General features: G+C 46.7%; 1 long non-coding RNA gene and 1 pseudogene across 3 annotated transcripts; one reads left to right on the top strand and one right to left on the bottom strand.

Moving 5' to 3' along the window:
- The first annotated feature begins 375 nt into the window (after nucleotides 1–375).
- On the top strand, nucleotides 376–11,343 carry LOC133041714 (uncharacterized). 3 transcript variants are annotated; one of them, XR_009689305.1, is made up of 5 exons: nucleotides 376–958; nucleotides 2,247–2,420; nucleotides 3,647–3,741; nucleotides 10,137–10,517; nucleotides 10,691–11,343. It is a non-coding gene; the product is annotated as an uncharacterized LOC133041714 (long non-coding RNA). The 3 variants fall into 3 exon arrangements; XR_009689304.1 differs by having other exon boundaries at nucleotides 377–958; nucleotides 2,236–2,420; XR_009689306.1 differs by lacking the exon at nucleotides 376–958 and adding an exon at nucleotides 986–1,812 and having other exon boundaries at nucleotides 2,236–2,420.
- A 1,760-nt stretch (nucleotides 11,344–13,103) lies between these two features.
- LOC133040030 (ubiquitin carboxyl-terminal hydrolase 17-like protein 6) lies at nucleotides 13,104–19,881 on the bottom strand (annotated as a pseudogene).
- Between the last annotated feature and the right edge of the window lie 1,778 nt (nucleotides 19,882–21,659).

The following is a 21,659-nucleotide window of genomic DNA, read 5'->3' as shown; positions in this document are numbered from 1 at the left end:
AAAGAAGCTATTCTGTAAATATTCTAACTCTTTACTTTTCTACTTCATTTTTTAAAAAGGTAAATGCATATATATACCACTGGAAGTGCTAAAATCGTTTTCATTTAAGTTTGCCCTCGACGTCTTTCCAAGTCAATACCTATAGATCTAACTTATTTAAATAACAACAATAAACCGAAAAGCAAATTGATAGTCTTGTGTTATGTGAATGCTCTGACAATTTACTTAACTGGTCTCTTGCCATGTTTTCTAAATATTCTGTTATTAACTAATGCTGATATCAACATACTTAATATACATGTAGTCGCATTAATGTTTCCGCACACCCATTTCTTGTCATCTGACTTTGCTTGGTAAAGACTGAAAGACCGATTAGGTAGTCAATTTTTCAGTCGTTTCCTTTATGGCTTCTGAGCCTTGTCTTTTTATACTTTAGTAACATCTCATCTCTGAAGTTACAGAGTAAAATGTTTTTCGTGGTTTCTTTCTTTCTGTTTTACTTTCACTGAGCTTACAGCTCACACAGCCCAGCCACGGGCAGAATCTCCCTTGCCCAGGTTGGCCTGGGCCGTACAATCTCGAGGGGAGCTCTTCTCCGCCGCGGCCTCCCGCTCTCCGTCCGCCCTTGTCTGCCGCCTGGGGCGCTCTGTGTCGCGCTGTCCCGAGCGGGGAGCCCCCTCCGAGGCAGAGGCCCCGGGCGAGCTCGGGCGTTCGGGCGGCCTGTGCCGCTGCGGCCTGCCGGCGACGGCAACTCGTCCCGGACGCTCGAACTGGTTGTCGGGCGCCCCCGGCGACCGCTTTGTGTTTTTTTTCCTTCGGCGGCCTTCATTAGGGCTGCGATTCAGCCGGCGAACGCAGCACAGAGCTCCAGATGCCGGCAGCACTGGCAGTGATAACCCCGGTGCTGCGGGGGTCTTGGCACGCCTGCTCTTGCTGAAGATTGGATCTGCAGTTCCTTGTAAGGTGGCCTGGCGCTGAGTCTATGGGGGGGGGGGGGGTGTTTACTGCCGATCACTCGGGTCGACCAGCATCTCCCCGAGTCCCTCCATCCGCGGGGCCTCGGAGCGGGCAGGGAGATGGTCTTCCGTGCTGGAGTGCTTGTTGCTAGCCGGCCAGGTTCCTGGGTCACCGTTGGAGGCGTTCGTCTCCCCTCCTCAGTCCTCCTGCTCCAAGCTCCGTGGCTTGACCAGCGCCCGAGTCCGTGCTCGGGGGGGGCTCGTTAGTGTGTGTGCCGGAACCCCGTTTCAGGGCTAATACTTGTCTTGCTCCTGGTGGATCTGAAGGGGAGATTTACGTGGCGAGGACGGTCGGTGTGTCTAGGAGCTGGAGAGCGTTTCGGACGTTTTCTCTGCCCGCGGGGGCCGCCTGGGCTATGTCTCGCGGCCAGAAGAAAGTGAACGTGCCCCGCGCGTTCTGAGTCCACATTTTCCGTTTGCCTCGCCTGGGAGTGGCCGTGTGTCTACGTTGGCGGACGGCCCTGAGTTCCCGCCGGTTGTCCTTAGATCCCGGTCGTCCTCCCCTGGAGTAAAGACGGGCCCGGACGGCAGAACAAGGACACGCTGGGCTGCGGGCTGGGGCGTCACCGCGTTGCCTGTTCTCGGGTCTCCCCGCCCCGTGGGGCCCATATACTCACCAGGGCCTAGGGGCGGGGTAGACTGCGTCTTTGTGGGAACCGCCTGTGGTCCCTTCTGTTCCCCTTAGGGGCTCGGCGGTTATGTAGACCCTACACACGGGTTTCTCACCGCGGCTGACAACAGGGAACGTGGTGGGCGAGCAAGGAGGACCCCAGTGCGCGCCTTCCGTCTTGTACGGGTCCGGTGGTGGAAGCTCCAAATGTTTCAGACGCAGGGAGCGGGAGGGGGCCGTCCGGTGAGAGTCGAGGGGAGACGCGATCCTGGCGTTAACTTTAGTCCTGGAAAAGCCTCTGAAAACGAGTGGATGGGAGGACGCTTGGGGAGAGGAATGCAGCCTGCGGTGAAATAGGAGGAAATGAGTGAGGAGCGGGGTTGCTGTGCCGTTTCTGCCCTCAGATATGCACTTATACTACTGGCGTTTATGCTGTTTCGTTGTAGCTGGATGGTCACCACAGACAGGTCGACCAGACGGCCAGACAACTTTGAGGTTTTTGTACATTGATTATGTGTGTGTTTAATTGGAGTACTGAAATATATAATAATGAAAATTACTATTATTGTTACATTACTGTAATTATTACCGTTGTCTGTAATTATAAAGTTTATCCACAGAATAGCTGCTCAGTTGAAGATGACCAAAGAGGGAGTTTCAGTATGTCTAAATATTGGTTTAAAAGCAGAGGAAACTCTCTACAACCCACGCGGCCTGCTCCATGCCCTGGAGCAACCATTCTGGAAGTCCAGACCCCTAAACTCTGCAGCATGAGGCCTCAAGGTCTGGTCTTGGTCAGTGACTCTTTTCTCCTGTATCCTTTCCAATTAGAAACAAATCGCTGGGAATATGTTCCTTTAAGCAATCCCATGGGCACCCCTCTTCCTGTCCAGGCTGCCTCCAGCTTCCCTACATCACAAGCTTTGAGCAGGATGTGCCTTCCTGTTTGGCTACCACTCCTATGCGGACCCCTAGTCGCAGCCTAATGCAAGTGTTGTGGCTGATCCCTTGCAATGCAAAGAGTAGCTGCTAAATGCACTTACTGATCTGTATTTTTAAATCTTCATAAACATGATAATGGAAGCATAATATTGAGTCAGGAACATGTGTGACATTGTGAATGATTTCCTTACTATTTAGACATTAAATATAGGGCTCCTTATAACTTTTCCATCCTGAAACTAAAGCTATTCAAGGAGGGGAGAGTGGCTCAAGAAGCAAGTGATATACAAATACATACATATATATATATATATATATATATAATTATGGCTAATTTGCATTGTTGTAGGGAAAGCAACACAAACTGGTAAAACAATTTCCCACCAATTAAAAAAAAAATTTTAAGAAAGATATTACAGCTATTCGAATGCCTTTTGTATGCAAAGACATATTTCCACACTACTTTTTTCACTTTTTTAGTAGAATTCTATAATTGGAATGACAAGAGGTTTATTGACATCTTGAAAAAATTGCTTTCTAGAAACATATCCATTTATTTATGTGTGTACTGCTCACTAACCTTCATTTAATTGCCATATTTTGAAAGAAAATTAATGTAGAAGGAATTGTTATATTTTTTGCTTGTGAGACCAATGTTTTATGTTTTTGTGTTTTTATTCATTATGGAATGACCTGTGTGTCCTCAGATTGATATTCGATAAAGACCTAAAGGGATCATCAGGCAACTGCGAAACTTTCTGAGTAGCTCCCTCCTTTTTAATACCCTGCCACACAGATAGGCCTCCCAACTCACCAGTGTTCTCAATTCAGATTTTAGCAGGAATGTTTATGGGCCCCTTGCCCTGTAGTTGCAGCGTAAAAACTGCCTGAAGGCAGAGAGCTGCGGAGTCATCAGGTTGACATGTGTGTTCAGCTTCACTCCAGGAACCTAGCCCTGGAACCCTAACACTGCCTGCTGTTCAGGGTGTGAGAACAGTTGTTTAATGTATTTTGTTCAACTTTCTAATTCCCAATTGTAGGTGAGGCAGTCTAGACACTGTTCCTCTTATTGTTGCAGGAAAGGAACCCTTTCCAGGGCCCTAGAGTGGGCTCACAATGCTGACAAAGCAAGAGACTTGATTGGGAAGAGGTACTCAGGAGGATAGCAGCAGGGTAAGTTGGTGATGGACAGGGAGGCCTGGCGTGCCGCGGTTCATGGGGTCGCAAAGAGTCAGACACGACTGTGCAACTGAACTGAACTGAAACTGAAAGGAAACCCAAGGGGACTCTGCCACCTGACTTGCAGTCTCAGGTTTTACAGTGATGGGTTGGTTTCCAGGTTGTCTCTGGCCAAGCATTCTGACTCAAGGCTCACTTCAAGTATTTTGTTCAGCTTTCTAATTACCAGTAGTAGGTGAGGAAGTCCAGACAGTGTGTATTTGGAAGAAGAAATCACATTTTAAGAGAAAATTATACTTTTGAATCAATAGTTTAAAATCACCTAGTCACACGTGCTTCAAGTTGTCTTTTGTTTCATATTCTTTGTTTTGCTCATGAACATGTTAAAATAAAAGGAAATATCAGGAGACACACTTACATGGCTTTTTCCCCCCTAGAAGAACGTTATGCCAATAAATCCTGGGTAGGTCTTAGGAGTCTCTGAATTTCAATCCTTCAGGTACTATCAAGTCACTGAGGCAGTTTTTGCCCCTGTTTTTCATAATAAGATCTGCTGGTCTAATAAGTCACACTAAATTTTCTACAGGTTATATTGTGGATAACTTTTTTTTTTCCCTGAATCCCCGTGTCCATCTTCTTTTTCAGCCACTAGCAGTTCATTCTGCTACAAGTGTGCGGTTCACTATCTCTGGATTGGCTTGAGGTGGCCACCTGTGTGACACTTGGCAGCTCACTTCTCATTTCTAATCCATGGATTTGAATTAAAGGGACTTTGAAGCTCTTGCATTCATTACTCAATAAATACTTATCAACTGAGAATTGTAATCACTGGAGGCACATTAATAAATGAATAGATAGGGACCCTGACCTCATGTGACTTTCTGGAGTACACAGACTCTTATAAATAAAAATTTTAATTGGGGGGAAAGTTTTGATTAGCATTATAAAGAAAAAACTGAGCTTTCCAAGTGACTCAGTGGTAAAGAATCCACCTGCCAAGCAGGAGACATGGGTTCAATCTCTGGGTCAGGAAGATCCCCTGGAGAAGGAAATGGCAACCCACTCCACTATTCCTGCCTGGGAACTCCCATGGATAGAGGATCCTGGCAGGCTGCAGTCCATGGGGTCGCAAGAGTCAGACATGACTTAGTGACTAAACAACAATGATGGAAAAAATCAGGATCACATGGGATGGTAAAGGGGAAACACCAGCATTAGATGGGGTGGTCCAAGAATGCTCATCTGAGAGGTGAATATCTGAGCTGCCAACCAGATGAGCAGAAAACAGCAACCACTTTAAGCTCTAGGACAACGGCATTCTAGGCAGAGGGAAGAGCAAATACAAAGGCCCTGAGATGGGCACCAACTTGGAGGGTAGAAACACATGTTGGCTCAGTTGACATGAGTGAGGCATACATGGTGAAGGGGAGGAGGGAGGAGGGAGGAGGGAGGAGGGCGGAGGGCGGGGGGCGGGGAAGAGTCAGGGCCTAGCTCAGTGCTGGCAGCCTGTGATCCTGGGATTCCCATCTGAGATTGTATTTCTATGTTCCTTAAAAGAGCATCTTAACAAAATCTCAACTTGAACATGAATGGGTTTTACCTACCAATTTTTATCTCTCTTTCTGTATCCTATGGTCTGATTCTGCCCTTAGCTGGTCATGAAGCAACTTGCCAGGATTGATTAATGACTTCTAACCCCCCTTTCCATTTACCCCCACACTTCTGCGGCATGTGCTTCTGTGACACGTCCTGTGGCCATGACGCTCTCCTTCCTTTCGGAACGCTTGCTGCTGCCTTCCTGCTTCTCCGCTGCGTCCTTCCCTGTGTGTCTCTCCCTGGCGCTCACAGCAGGTTCACAGCAGACTCACTCACATGCTCTTCCCTTTGGAGTCCCCCGCTCCCATTTCAGCTGTGATATTTGGATACAAATTCCCAAGGATTTATCTCCAACCAAGACTCCTGCTCCCATGTCTGGGCTCTGTAGAATCTTCACCTGAATAAAAACCTAATACACCGTTCCTTCTCCCCAGTTACATCCCTTACAGGCCCTCCCTCTCTCCTGGGCACCAGGCTCCCTGGTTCAAATCCATGACCCATTTCTCTACACTCGAGTTATCTGGCCACACTGGCTCCAGCCCTAATGGAGTGAGTTGAGCAGTGATGGACCCAGAGAAGAGTGGAGACAACAGGCATGTACCCAGTGAGGTTGTAACCACAATGAGAATAAAGGGCAGTGCTGATGAAAGGGAAGACTGTAGGGGGTTTCTGAAGGTTAGAACACGTTGGAAAGCAGTTTTAAACACAGGTGCAGGAGTGCTGTGATAGAGAAGTTGCAGTTTAAAGAGAAAGGCTCATTGCTGGCTCAGAAGGATCTTACTGGTAGCATCTTATCAAATGCTCTCTCAGTTACAAATACTCCAGGTTACAAATCCTTTAGAAATATATCCTACACTTTTGCTAGCAGCAGAGTAACACAGGTAAAGTTATACATTGCAGCATTGTTTGTAATGTAAACAGATTGTTGCATATCCGTGTTCATCCCAATGTGGATGGGCCAAGTGTGTTATAATAGTACATCATCCATTCAGTGCACTTCCGTTCAGGAGATTATGTCCTGAGAGAGGACAGTTTCCAAGGTGTTGTCAAACAAATAAAAGCAGCATGTAACAAAACACCATGCTTAATATACCACTATTTGTGTTTTTAATCATGGAATGAAGGAGAAATATATTTTTGTGTTTGCTTATAAGGAACTCTAGGAGGATCCATAAGAAACAAAATACTACCTGTGGAGGGCAGATGGCCCTGGACAAACAGGCTAAATGATAGGAGGCACAAATTAAAGCAAAGTATATTTTCAGTATCTTGAATCATGTACCTGTATTATAACCTCTTTGGAATTTTCAATACATTGAATTTTTTAAAACCGCCCAAGAATAAAATGCATTTTACTGTTTTTATTTTACTATATTATTTTACTATTTTTACCAACTGAATGAATTTCCAGTTTGTTTTACCACAGCTGTGGTTTGCCTACTCTAAAATGTCTATTCATTAGTCTTTTCTGGTGGTTTTGATGTTTTTATTTTAACTTTGGTAAGAACCAAAGAAAAAAAAATTTCTCAACACGCTAGGTAATTTGTCCTTTTCTCTTTTCCTCCTTTCAGATACTTTATAAACTTTGTGGGTTTTGGCACTATTTTCATAACTTTTATTTGCAAGAAAGATGATAAGGCTATGGTAGTTTGCTAGGGTTGCCAGAATAAAATACCACAGACTGAGGCTTAAATAACAGAATTTCATCTAGGTTAGAGTACTCCCTTCTTCTTCTATTTTGTCTTATCAGCAGTTATGTTTCCTCATTTGTTACTGATTTTAGTTGTCTTTTTTCTTAGTCAATATAGCTAAAGATCTGTTGCTTTTGTTAACCTATTTGAGGTAACTTTTGTTTAAAATTGATTTCCTTGGTTTTCCTCTTCTGTATATTTATCTGAGAGCTAGTCTTTAGTATTTTCATTCCTCCTTCTAGCTTTGAGTTTGGTTTGATCTCCCTTTTCTACCTGGGTGTAAAGATAGGTTGCTTATTTGAACTTTCTTTTTAATGTATGCATTAACAGCTTTACATTTCATTGTTGGTGATGTTTTTGCAGAACCCATACATTTTGGTATGTTCTGTTTATATTTTCATTTGTCTCCAGGTATTTTCTAAGTTCTTTTTTGTTATTATTATTTGCCTACTGGTTATTTAAGAGTGTATTTAATCTTCACATACTTGTGGATTTTCCCACTTTTCCTTCTACTATTAATTTTTAGTTTCATTGCATTGTGACAGGAAAAAGTTCCTGTGTGTGATTTGAGTCTATTTATGGTAGACTTGTTTTCTGGCCTAACATGTGGTCAATTTTGGAGAATGTTCCCCGTGCACTTGTGCAAAGTATGGAATCTGTCTGTCTCTGCCCGGGTCACACGGTGCCCTAGCTGCACGGTTCTCAGGGGTCACCTCTCACTGTCGGGCGCGACTGTTGGGTCGGTCGGCCATTTTCATGCATTAATCACACGGGGAGATCACTGGGACAAAAGGGACACCGTTCTGTCAGCCGGTGACTCTCAATACCCCATGGCAGGGAGGCTAAGAGTGGGCTCTGGTACATCCCGGGAGCCTCTCTCAGACTCACCCCTTGGCTACATTCTCAGAACCTGGAAAATTTAGCCCTGCAAAAGGCCTGGCCCCAATACAAACTCAGTTCAGTTCAGTCACTCAGTCGTATCCGACTCTTTATGACCCCATGAACCGCAGCACACCAGGTCTCCGTGCCCATCACCAATTCCTGGAGCTTGCTCACACTCATGCCCATCGAGTTGGTGATGCCATCCAACCATCTCATCTTCTGTCGTCCCCTTCTCCTCCTGCCTTCAATCTTTCCCAGCATCAGGGTCTTTTCAAATGAGTCAGCTCTTCCCATCAGGTGCCAAAGTATTGGCGTTTCAGCTTCAACATTAGTCCTTCCAATGAACACCCAGGCCTGATCTCCTTTAGGATGGACTGGTTGGATCTCCTTGCAGTTCAAAGGACTCTCAAGAGTCTTCTCCAACACCACAGTTCAAAAGCATCAATTCTTCAGTGCTCAGCTTTCTTTATAGTCCAACTCTATGTTCACTCTTACAGTCTCCTCTTTGACCACTTCCAATTTGCCTTGATTTATGGACCTAACATTCCAGGTTCCTATGCAATATTGCTCTTTACAGCATCAAACCTTGCTTCTATGACTGGCCCCATCCACAACTGGGTGTTGTTTTTGCTTTGGCTCCATCCCTTCATTCTTTCTGGAGTTATTTTTCCACTGATCTCCAGTAGCATATCGGGCACCTACCAACCTGGGGAGCTCATCTTTAACGTCCTCTTTTTGCCTTTTCATACTGTTCATGGGGTCTCAACGAAAGAATCCTGAAGTTGTTTGCCATTCCTTCTCCAGTGGACCACATTCTGTCAGACCTCTCCACCATGACCCGTCCGTCTTGGGTGGCCCCACACGGCATGGCTTAGTTTCATTGAGTTAGATGAGGCTGTGGTCCGTGTGACCAGATTGGCTAGTTGTCTGTGATTGTGGTTTCAGTCTGTCTGCCCTCTGATGCCCTCTCTCAGAGCCTACTGTCTTACTTGGGTTTCTCTTACCTTGGACGTGGGGTATCTCTTCATGGCTGCTCCAGCAAAGCATAGCCGCTGCTCCTTACCTTGGATGTGGGGTAGGTCCTCTGGGCCAAACTCCTGCGCTGTCAATGCTGCGGTGCTCCTGTGCCATGGGGGAACCCCCAAAAATGGCCTCTGAAAGGCACACTAGCTGTGGCCAAAAGCAGTGAGAGAACTCCTAATTTCCTTACGTTCAGCCCTCCATGGCCCTCAGTCGGAATCTGGATTTCAGGGACTCATGCCGCATGTCTTCCTGTTGCCTCCCTGTCTCCTGGCCCCCTCTCTCTCCATCAGGTTTCCTAGACGACCCCTACTCGACCTCTCATACCCACATGATAAGTTTTCTTAGAATGAGGTTTTCAAAAACAGATTATGAATTTCTTTGCCTATAAGTGATTTATATATTTTTTAAAAATCTTTTGTTACTTTGGTAAAGTAAATAAGCATTATTTAAGATTATGGAGCATGTAAAAGCTCATTCTGCTTCCACATAAAAATAACCCCTCACTGTTAGACTTTTGCTATTCTGATGTCCTTAAAACATGACAACAATCTACTCCTAAAATGGGGAATTAAAAATGCGGGAACAGTAGCTGTAAATCAAAGAGTCAGGGCTATGGGAAATCCAAGGCAGCCGCTTGGCTTTTCCTGGCTCCCTGACAAACCTCATTTTTATTTAATGGGTTAACGCCTTCCCTGGCTACCGGGTTAATGCCCTCACAATGACAAAAAAAAAGAAAAATTATGTTTCACTTAATATTAAGTTCTAGTTTTGTTAGTTAAGGTCTGTGTTTACTACGACTCACTTCTGAGATAGTTCTTTGTTGTTATGTTATATTGCTAAAAGATTTAATTAATTAAGTTATTAAAAAGGACACTCTAAGTTTGTTTTGAAAGCTTATCTCAGTAACTAATCTTTGGATAAAGGTCAGATCCTCCACGATGTACAACCAGAAGATTGACACCTGACTATAATCATTTAACAATGTCAGATGACCTGGGGTATACTGGGCTCTACCTAATGAAATTTCTTGACTTAAATTCTGGCTTGTGACCTTACTAATATGGCTAGCTATATTATTTTCCATGTTGCTTGTTTCAGAAGATTGTTTCTTATATTTCTAAATGTGTGAATGACCTGTGATAAAATGCTGACATGCAGTTCCATATGAGATCAATGACTGTAATAATGTAATTCTAGATATGGGAAGAAGCAACAAGAGGGAATATTCTCCTGGGCCAAGAGTCTAGTGAGACAGGTATGGTCCAGAGACTTGCTACTTGCAAGGTCTGGTCTAGTAACAGCACAGAGTGGCCTGTCAATGGAATCTTCATTAGACCTGGGACACAAAGGCCATGAAATGCCCCCAAAGCATGGTCAAATATGTGGCTGTGAAGAGACCGTGTTGACTGGAAGTTGGCACTTACCTGCTGTCTCTACAAAGATTTCATCATGACCACTGCAAGCTGCTGACCTTCAACCCCCCTTGAAAGGAGTTCAGGATGGAGATAAGAAATAAGGCACTCTGTGCTCTGGGAAAAACCCAGAAGAACTGGCCTTCGGAGAGTCAGATGCTTTCAGGTAAAGATTTTTATGAGCCCAAATTCTTGCATCTTCTTATACCTAGAGAAACACTAATGTCATGAACCAATGTCTAGTCCTGGTTCTCCTGGCTAGCTCCTCGGGAGCTTTTCTACTTCTCTTAATCTTTGGGCCATGTATTTTTAACTTTCTGTTAAATTTGTTTATTCTAGAATACAACAAATCTCCAAGTGATAGTTTGACAAGAATATTCCTGGCCAACACCCAGACAATGCTGGAACAAGCCGCCTTATCATTCCATGGACTCTCATCTCCCTCCATAAAGGCACAACACCCCTGTACAGCCTGAAGAAGTCAGAGTGGTCATCGCGCCTTTTCCCCTGAGACTGGGTTCCCAAATGCCTGAGAAGGGAAATAGTTAGATAGTTAGACGTGAGCAGGGTATCAAAAGGGGTCAAAGAATTGGCCCTAAAAATAAAGAGAGGGATGAAAGTAGTGACCCAAGGACCGAAGAGCAGATAAAACCAAGGGGGAACGGAATGCAGGAATGGAAAACCAGACCCTTCTCATCCTTCCCTCCCCCATGTTGTAACTATTAACAGATTTCAGGTCCTCCTGAGCAATATAACCTGTCTCCCTTCCTACCCCATAGGGAGAAGGTCTTTGCCTCACTCTCCGCCCTCCCCCTTCCCCCCAGGAGATGTGCCTCATCCAATCAGCAAATGACCGGCAAGACCCCTATCCTGCTCCCTGTACCCTGGGTATAAAATTGGAATAAGGACCCCTGTTCAACGATGGTTCTCTCTTGAGCTGGCCCACAGTTCCAATGGTGTCTCCCACTCCAATAAACTTCATTTCCCTCTCACTCTGTCTCATGTCAGGAAATTCTTTTCCAACCGGGGCCCAGACCATGACAATTTTCCTTACTGTTGTTACAAAATACTGATTAAATTTTCCTATCTAAATAGGAATGTCTGATTTACTTAAAGGGATGACTGTAGCTGACACAGGAAACCCCACGAAGATATTAGTGGATTTCTCAGAAGAAAACTACATGCCAGGAGGCAGTAAAATGAAATATTCAGAAGGCAGAGCAATAAAAATTGCCAACCAGGAAAACTCTATTCACCAAACTTATCCTTCAAATATGATGGGAAAGTAAAGGCTTTCTTAAAGAAAAGCTGAGGGAGTCCATTACCACCAGACCTGCCTTGCAAAGAATACTGGAGAAGTTCAAGCAGAAGAAAAAAGATGCAAAGTAACACATGAACACACACAAGAGTATATAACACACTAGGTGAGGTAAAAATACATAGATTTAGTTAATTCCAATTACTTAGAACAACGGTATATTAACAACTTCAAGTATAAAGTTTCAAGGAAAGGATGATTAAAAGTAACTACATCTAATATACCTTATTAACAAACACACAGCATAAAAGAGAGAACTGTGACATCAGAACATTCAGAGGAAGAGTTAAATGGTGGAGCAACTTTATTGGCTAATAAAGAGAGGCTGCAATCAGCACAAGACAAACTGTTTTAGGTATAAAATTTTAATGTAAGCTTCATGGTAACCAGAGTAAAAGTCTAGAGTAGATGCAAGAAATATAGAAAGGGGAAACAATACCATGATGAAAAGCCACCATTTACAAAAGTAGGGAGAAACAAAGGGAAAAGGAATCAATGGAGACAAAAAGCAACCAGAAAGCAATCATTCAGATGGCAGGAGTCAGTTCTTACATATCAATATCCAGTCTAAATCCAAATAGAGTGGGTTCACCAATAAAAAGACATAGATGATTAAAAAAAAAAAAAAAACTATATGTGATCTACAAGAAACTCACTTCAGCTTTAGGGATACAAAGGTTCAAAGGGAGGGAATACATAAAGGTATTTCATAGGAATAAAAACAGAAAGAAAGGGGGCATAGTAATTCTTATATCAGACAAAATAGACTTTAAGAAAAAAGAATAACAAACATCAAAGGAGGCCATTATATGACAAAGGAGTTAATACACCAAAAAGTATACATACATGGACACGTGCACACACCCACACACATATACATATGCAAATATATAAAACAACATTGGATCACCTAAGTATTTTAAGCAAATAATAACAGATCTATATGAAAAAAAAATAGACAACATTACAAAAATGTAAGGGTTTTCAACATCTCACTCTTAGCAATGGCTAGATCATCCAAACAGAAAATCAAGAATGACATGTTGGAATTAAACCAAACTTTAGACCAAATTGAATTAAGAGACATATATAGAACATTCCATCCAACGAAACCAGAATACACATTTTCTCAGGTCTACATAAAACATCCTCCATGGATAGATGTGATAGACAAGACATAAGCAAGTCTAAGCAGATGTCGTTGTTGCAGATGTTGTTGTTGTAAGTCACTTAGTTGTGTCTGACTCTTTGCGACCCCGTGGACTGTAGCCCACCAGGATTCTCTGTCCGTGAGTTTTTCCAGGCAAGAATCCTGTGGTGGGTTGTCATTTCCTTCTCCAGGGGATCTTCCTGACTTGTTGCAGGAAGGGGGACCCCATCCAGGGCCTGAAAGTGGGCTCTTGTCTAACATTCGGAAACGAATTGTCTGAGACACATGTGCTGACGAAGGAAGAGATTTTACTGGGAAAGGGCGCCCGGGTGGAGAGTAGGTGGTAAGAGAACCCAGGAGAACTGATCTGCTGTGTGGCTCTCAGTCTCGGTTTTATGGTGACGGGATTAGTTTCCAGGTTGTCTTTAGCCAATCATCTGACTCAGAGTCCTTCCTGGTGGTGCACGCATTGCTCAGCCAAGATGGATGTCAGAGAGGAGGATTCTGGGAGGTGGTCAGACACGTGGTGTCTCCTTTTGACCTTTCCTGAACTCTTCCGGTTGGTGGGGGCTTATTAGTTCAGTGTTCCTTACCAGGACCTCCTGTCATAAAACAACTCATGCAAATGGTTACTAGGCTGCCTGGCCAGGGTGGGTGGTTTCAGTCAGTGTGCTTCCCCGAACAGACCCAGGGATCAAACCTGAATCTCTTGCATTGGCAGGTGGATTTTTTACTATCTGAGCCACCACAGAAGCCCCCTAAGAAGTATATATTACAAATAATTTTATTCCTTTAAAGACAGTGAAGTCCTTGCTTAAAAATTATGCACAACCTAAAAGTTTAGAGTTATGTTTTATATAGCAGGAATTTTTAGGACTTCAAGACAGGGAGGCAGCACCTCAAGAAAACATAAGGGAACTGCTGTGAGGTGAGAGAGGAGCCAGGTTATATAGAAGTTTTGCAACAAAGGGCAAGTAGTCAGAACATCAAAGATTCTTGTTAATTAAAAGAAAACCAGATATCTCAGATGAATGAATTTAGCATTTTTCTATGTATGGGAAGATACAAGAATCTGGGCTCACTGAAATCATTCCTTTGATATGCATCTCATGCTTTGATATGCAGCTGCTTGGGGCCAGGATTCTGTGTTTATGTTCTGGAAGGAATAGCAGTCTTTTTATTTATTTATTGACTTGGTTGTGCCAGGACTTATCTGTGGCACATGGGATATTTTAGTTGTGGCAAGTGGGATCTAATTCCCTAACCAGGGATGGAACCTGGGCCCCCTGCACTGGGAGCACAGTCTTAGTCTTGAAGTAGGATCTTATTTCCCCTTCTAGGAAATGAACCACCATGAAGGATTTTAGCACTTTTCTAGAGATGAGGAGACACTAGAGTTGGCCTTGTAAACTGGATTCCTGAAAATATCTCTCTGAAGACTTGTTCCACCAGTTTTTCCCACAGCACAGAGGGCTTCATTTCTGCTCTCCACCCTGAGCTCCTTTCAGGGGGTATTGTAAATCAGCAGCCACAGCAGCACATTATTTAATCCTTGTAGAGGTAGATGGCATGTGACCATTGCAAGTGCCATTTTGTGGTTGACAAACCTAACAGTGCATTTTAATGCATCTCTGTCTTATTTTTTCAATATTTTCTCTACTGCTTCCATGTGATATCTATGTCAACTACAAATTGACACTTGTGAAGAGCATTTGCCAGAGGCTGAACTACAACAGGGGAGAAGGAAGTGGCAACCCACTCCAGTATTCTTGCCTAGAGAAATCCTTGGACAGAGCAGCCTGGTGGGCTGCCATCTATGTGGTCGCACAGAGGTGAACACGACTGAAGCGACTTAGCATGCCTGCATGCATTGGAGAAAGAAATGGCAAGCGACTCCAGTGTTCAGGTCTGGAGAATCACAGGGACAGAGGAGCCTGGTGGGCTGCCGTCTATGGGGTCGCACAGAGTTGGACATGACTGAAGCGAATTAGCAGCAGCGGCAGGACTACAACGGAATTTGCCAGCTGGTTCGGCAGAGATTGAACACTGTGCCGCTGAAGTGGACGGCCTTCAACATCCGCTGAGGGAAATTCGGGGTAGAGAACAAAGCACTCTGAGTTCCGGGGAAACTGGTGGAACTGGTCTTTTAGAGAGTCAGATATTTTCAGGAACTGATTTCTTGATCCTAATTCTTACATTTCTTCATATCTAGAAAATCACTAAATCCCTTCATGGTGACATCAACTCCTCATGACCAGCAGAAAACCTTTTGTAAAATAAGTGCTTGATTGCACTGAACTCCCCTTCACCAAAGGCTTATATAGTGACCTTCCCCCACTGCCTCTTTGGAGCAATCTCTCAGAGGTATCTGAGGTACTGTCTCCTGGGCTGCAGTCCTCATTTTGCCCCAAATAAAATTTAGCTTGGCAACTATCATACTGTGCATATCTCCAATTTGTTCATCAAGATCACTACTCTTTCCCATTTTATTGCTTTCCTCTATTTCTTTGCACTGTTCAGTTAAGATTCTCTTATCTCTCCTTTCTATTCTTTGGAACTCTAGATTCAGATGGGTATATCTTTCCTTTTCTCCATTGCCTTTCACTTCTGGTCTTTTCTCAGTTCTTTGTAGGGCCTCCTCTGACAATCAATACTTTCTTGGGGGGAGAGTTTTGGTCACTGTCTCCTGTAAAATTTTAAGAATATCCATCTATAGTACTTCACACACTCTATCAGACCTAAATGCGTTGAACTTACTTGTTTCCTCCACTGTATAAACACAAGGGATTTTATTACATCATACATAAACACTTCAGTCAATGTAGCTCTGCAACTGAGTTCCACTCCAATTTCTATGGTTTCTCACCAGCCACGTTTCTAGCGTTCAGGGTCCTAGCACCAAAAGATGCCGCGAGTGTGGCACATATGCTTTTCGCCCTTCAGGGCCGTTGGTCACGGTCCAAAGCGAGCTCCTTCAGAAAGGCATAAGCTTGCTTCAACTTTGGATTCATTTAATCCAGCTCCTTTTCAATCTTAGTTGTCTTTTTCTTTCTCTTTTCTTTCTTTTTTTTTTTTTTTTTTCTGCTTCGTTCATTTTTAATATTTTTTGTGTGTGTGTATTTTATGTTCATTTTATTTATTTATTTATTGCTTGCTTTCATTCTCTTTTTCTATTGTATTTACACTAGTTGACTTCCAGAGTCATCTTTCCAATTCAGGGTCTCAAAACGCACTATAACTTAAGGTATAAACAGACTTCCCTCCTGGAGAATGACTGTTGGTTTCCTTCTTGGTGTGTGACATGTATGTTTGCTTGCTCTCCCGACCTGGACATCATGCTTGCCTTCCAGCACTACGGGCTTTCCACAGTCCATGGTTTCCCATAGCTAAAGTGTTGATTTCGTAGATCCTTACTAGGAAAAGACAGCCCTGACCCCGCTTTCTTCCTTAGCCTATTGCACCCCTCCCACCTTCTGCGGCCCCAACGTCTCCCAGGACCCTACTGCTTTGTACTTTATGACGCACGTGCTCACAATTTTCCTGCCCTTTTGCCTCCTTCCCATGGCATAGAGAAGCCATATCAGCTAGTATTTGTCTCTCTTTTGCACGGATTTTCCCCAGCATCAGGCGACATTCCCATTCCCTCTGCCACGCCATTCCAATCACCATTCTTCTCCTTCTTCACCTTCTTCACCACCTTCACCTCCTTCTCCTTCTCCTCTGTCTTCTTCTCCTTCTCCTTCTTCTTCTTCCTCTTCTTCTTCCTCTTCTTCTTCTTCAGAGGGTGTGGATGGGGCAAGCAGCAAGTCCATTTGATGCGATGGGGTGGAGAAAGATTGGTGGTGATAAGGAGGGCCGCCTGTGGGTGGCTCGACTTCCTCATCCAGGGCACCCTTGATCGTGTTCTTGGGGGAAGATACTGCTCATCACCCTTTTTCCTGTCTGTGTGTGGAGGGCATGGTGCATTGTAGGTAACCGTGTGGGGGTGAAAAGCCAGCATAATTTTCTCTGTTCTTTACCAAGCAGACTATCGGGGTCAGGAGCCACATTTCGCCCTCTAGGTCTGAGATGCTCAATCGCAAATTGCAGGTCCACCGTTTGATGGACGGTTTTGGGTTTGAAGCCGGCAACCAAGAGAAAGAAAAAACTGCTAGACGTGATCGATATGGGTCCTCGGGCGCCCCTCCATCAGGTCATGGGATCATGAGGCAGGCGGGAAAGCAGCTAGGAGAGGACAGATTCCCCACTGCCCCAGACACTTCAGAGGCCGGCCACGTCTCGTCGCGTCCAGTGGCGTTTGTCTGGAGCCACGCTGGACGAGACAACTGACTGACAGATAGGATGGGAAGAGTCGGATGTCCAGTTGTCTTGCTCTCACAATCTAGGGCAGCCTTGGGTCTTTCCTCAGTGCAGGGAGGACCTTTGCTTGCAGAAAGGAACGGTTGCATGACCCATGTCCAGTTAGGCACCTGTGCCATGCAGGTGGAGAAGTTTCTGTGGGACTCGTTGGGTTGCCTTTCTCGCCTTGGCCTTCGTGTTGGTGCCGGTGGTGCTGGTGGTGGTGCTCGTGGCACGCTGAATCGCTTCTCCCGTTTGGCACTTGGAGGTTGTGCAGCATGCTCCTTGCACAGGAAATGGAGCCCCAGGCAATTCTGCGCAGGAGTGTCCCACCGGTGACGAACAGATCCCCACATAATTCCTGCCGTATGTCCCTTTCCCAAGTAGCACTACGCCTCCCAAGGACATTCCACCCATAGAGCCTGGTCGCCCATCTTCTCCCCGGACCCTGCTCGATATTTGGGGCGTTTTGGAGAGCCTGACCGGCTGGAAGGAGACAATTCAGGGACATGCACCCGCTCCTCCCTGCCCCCGCAGGGCTCAGGAGATCGTCTCCTTGCTCAGCTGGCTGTGGGCGTACTGGGAGGCATCTCCCTGCCGCGTCACTCACCAGAGGCCAGTGGTGCGGCCAGAGAAGGCAGACGGGGAAAGAAAGGTCAACCCACACCCAAAGTCCCATCCAGAGAGGACCCTCCCAGCCCCGCAAAAGTGTGAGGACCTCGGACCGTGCTCAGACCCAGTCACACACCCCATCCTCTCCAGTAACTTCCCATCAGAGCCAGCCCTCGAGAGCTCGGCCGCTCAGCGCGATCCAGGTGAACACCGTGACCCCGGGCACACTGCAGGCCCCGCCTTTTTCCAGGAGGCTGCACCAGCCACACCGCCGAGAGGAACTCGCTCCTCGCTGGAATACTTGGTGGGTCACCCAGGCGGTGCCGCACGCAGAGTGTGCCTGGGCGTCTGCACGCATGTGCCTCAGAGCCTACCTACCGCCACAGCCCCAGAGATGGCCGCGGCTTCTTGTTCTTCCTCTTGGTCGCTCGGGCCCTCCCACTGGCACAAGGGCCGTTGCCAACGCTCGTCAGGCCCGGAGGCGGGCTGTCCATGCAGGGACGGCCAAGCCGGTCGTGCTCCTCTTCAGGCAGCTTGCCGTTTCTCCCTCCTCCGTGTGTGGATTGGTGAATCACGACTGCGCCGGCAGGCAGGCAGGGCCGACTGGAACTTCCGGAGGTCGAAGGCCTCCTTCGGCCGCTTGTGCTCTTGGAGGCGTCTCCACTGCTCTAAGCTGATTCCTTCGAACTCTGTGTCCCCCAGGGACACCTGCGACCCAGGAGCTCTGCCGCTGGCGTCTCCCGCAGGCTCCCCGGGGTGTGTGGGATCAGCTGTGAGGGGGGCCGCTGCCCCTCCCCCAGCACCACCTTTCCACACACCCTCCCGGGAGTAGAAGAGCACGTAGGCGCTCTGGCTCACGGCAGCCCTCTCGTCACAGGCGCTCACCTTGGCATCGTCCATCTTATACCACTAGCCGTTGCCCACTCGCACGTAAGAAAAGTAGTGTCCTCGCTCACAGCTCCACCCGAAGTGCACCAGCACGGCAGAGAGCACGTAGCCCAGTGGCCTGCCTTCCGCTCAGACGTGTAGGGCTGCAGGTCGAGGCACTGGGGAGAGCGCACTTCCTGAGGCCCTTTGGCCCCGCTCACCTGTGTGAACCGCTTCAGCACCAGCACCAGGACCTGGGACGTGCTGTGCAAAGTCAGCCTCTTGGTGGCAGGCACCTTCCGGACACAAACGCCACAGTCATAGGCGTTTTCAGCGTCCAGCTTCTCAGGCTTCAGCAGCTCTCTCAGAGCTTGCTCCACACTCTGAGCCGCCGTGATATCCAGGCTGATGTCCAGATAAGGGTCGAACGTGTCTGCAACACTGAGGCAGTGGACGCACTGGATCTGAGACCTCCTAGTTCCGCCGAAGACCTGACGGATGAGGGTGGTGTCCTCGGAGGGATGGCCCGACGGCTGGGATGCACTCAAGCACCCTTGCTGCATGGCATTCAGACTGAACATCAGAAACTCGTGGGCATCTTCCTGCCGGTGTCTGTGGAAGCCCGCCAGCAGGTCCTTGCGGGGCCGGATCACCTCTCCCTGGTGAAGGAGGGCTCGGGTCACGTGAGCTCGCACGGCACAGAGCGTGCAGGAGGTGCTGGCCGGACAGAGGCTGGCGTGCTGCTGGGACACCATCCAGCTGGCCAGGGGCGGCGTGTGGCTCAGACACTGCAGCGTTGCATTCACGTAGCAGGTGTTCCCCAGAATATGAAGCCCAGCCCCGACCCCCCACGGCCCCGTCCAATTCAGGGCGACTCGGTGGCCAGGCACCAGCCCTGCTGACCCAGGAGCCAAGTCACCCCGCTGGGGCCGCCCGACTGCTGGCTACAGCCACTCAGGGACAGAGGGTCCCCGAAGGGCATCCACACCAGTGGCGCTGGGCCGACAACCTTGCCCTCCGGGGAAGACGTCGAAGGTAGACCGACACACACCATCCCCGTGCGCCGAAGCAGCCCCCGGGTCTCTACAAACAAGGCCCACGAGTGTTTCCATCTCCTACCTGCCTCTGCACGACGACGCCTCCTTCCCTCAGATGGTGCTTCTCTGAAAAAGGGCCTGGGCCCCGCCCCCTCCGGCCTGTGATGGCTTTCCCACAGCCCCACCCCCGCACGCGCAAGCTCCCCATTGTCTGAGGCATCCGAGAGGGTGCTCACTCCCACTCCCAACATCCCACCACCGATACTTTTCTCGGGGAATTCCCCATGACGAAGCCCCACATGCACTTCCGATCTGGCCCTGGACCAAAGGGCTCAGGATGCAAATGATTCGGGGGGCCTTTGGCCTTCCAGACTTGCCTGCTGGAGAGTCACTGCAGGGCTTCCAAGTTCAGCACACACATGCGGGCTGGGGAGGAATTCCGTGGGCTCACCCTTCAGATCCTAACACACTTGTGGAAACAAATATCTGCCCACGTATCCTCTCCCTTTGAGGGGTCTCACCACCCCAGACCCCTGCCTGAGGACAACCCCTCCCCGGACAACAAGAAACCCTTGCCTCAACTTTGCTCTCGACTGAGGTCCACTCCATTTTCTATGGTTTCTCACTAGCCACTCTGCTGGCGTTCAGGGTCCTAGCACCAATAGATGCTGGGAGTGTGGCTCATGTGCTTTTCTCCATTCCGGGTCGTTAGTCATGGTCCAAAGCGAGCTCCTTCAGAAAGCCATAGGCTCGCTCCAACTTTGGATTCATTGCTTCAGCTCCTTTTCAATCTTAGTTGTCTTTATCTTTCTTTCTTCTTCTCTTTCTTTTTTTTTTTTCTTTTGCTATTTCATTTATTTTTATTTTTATTTTTTGTATTTTCTGTTCATTTTATTTTATTTTATTTGCTTGTTTTCATTCTATTTTTCCATTTGATTACACTAGTAGACTTCTAGAGTCATCTTTCTAATTTAGGTCTCAAAATTCACTATAACTTAAGGTATAAAGAGATTTCCCTCCTGGAGGAGGATGACTGTTTGTTTCCTTCTTGGTGTGTGACAGGTATGTTTGTTTGCTCTCCCGTCTTGGACATTATGCTTGCCTTCCAGCACTATGGGCGTATCTCTGAGGAGGTGACATTTTAGCTGTGCTCCGGGCCTCAGTCCCCCTTCCCTTGTCACCAGAGCCAGACACCAAGGATGGCTGCTAGAACCACACACACTAGTCAGTCCTGAACCTGAACACCAGATCACTGTTGCCTCCTGAGGAGTCACAGTAAAGGCCCCTGTACTGAATTCCCCTCCCTCCCTCTCTGGACAAGTCCGATCCTTTCCCGTGTGACCCAATGGCGTGGCCTGTCCCTCCTCTTGGGAGCTGTAATCCATCAACTCTCTTTTCAATGACAGTTGTCTCCTGATCTGTTTGCCTTATTATGTCTCAATTTCCTATTAATACACTCTATTTTAAAGTAGCCAAGAATCACAGCAGACTCTAGACAATTACATGTGGACAAGTGGAGAACGAAGGAGTATGACTTGATGCCATGTACTCGGTCAGTTTACTATTTTATTGTGTGTTAAGTGTGTTTTGTGTTTTCCTGCCTGGTTAGGTTCCTCTGGGTCAGCTGTGCTTTCATCCACCAGCTGTTTGTCCTCACAAAGTTACTTGCAAGCACAACTGAAATTCAGAATATGTTCAAATTGTTCCCTATATGGCAGGCATCTTAGAGCAAAACTTAATGCAGCACTGATAAGGAGTTCATGTCTTTCTCCAAGTTGGCTAAGAATGAGCATAGTAGTAGGGATGTAATGTTAGTCCCTCTGCTGTGTCCAGCTCTTTGTGACCTCTCCTTTGAGAGAAGCCTGGCAGGCTACAGACCCTGGGGTCCCAAAGAGTTGGACATGACTCTTTGAGAGACTATATATTCTTTCAGATTCTTTCCCATTATAGATCATTGCAAGATATTGAGTATAGCTCCCTGCACTA

Source organism: Dama dama, chromosome 20, assembly GCF_033118175.1.
Source record: "Dama dama isolate Ldn47 chromosome 20, ASM3311817v1, whole genome shotgun sequence".
NCBI classification, from domain to species: domain Eukaryota; kingdom Metazoa; phylum Chordata; class Mammalia; order Artiodactyla; family Cervidae; genus Dama; species Dama dama.
Note: the sequence above shows the minus strand (reverse complement) of the source record. Positions and strands in the feature narration are given on the sequence as shown.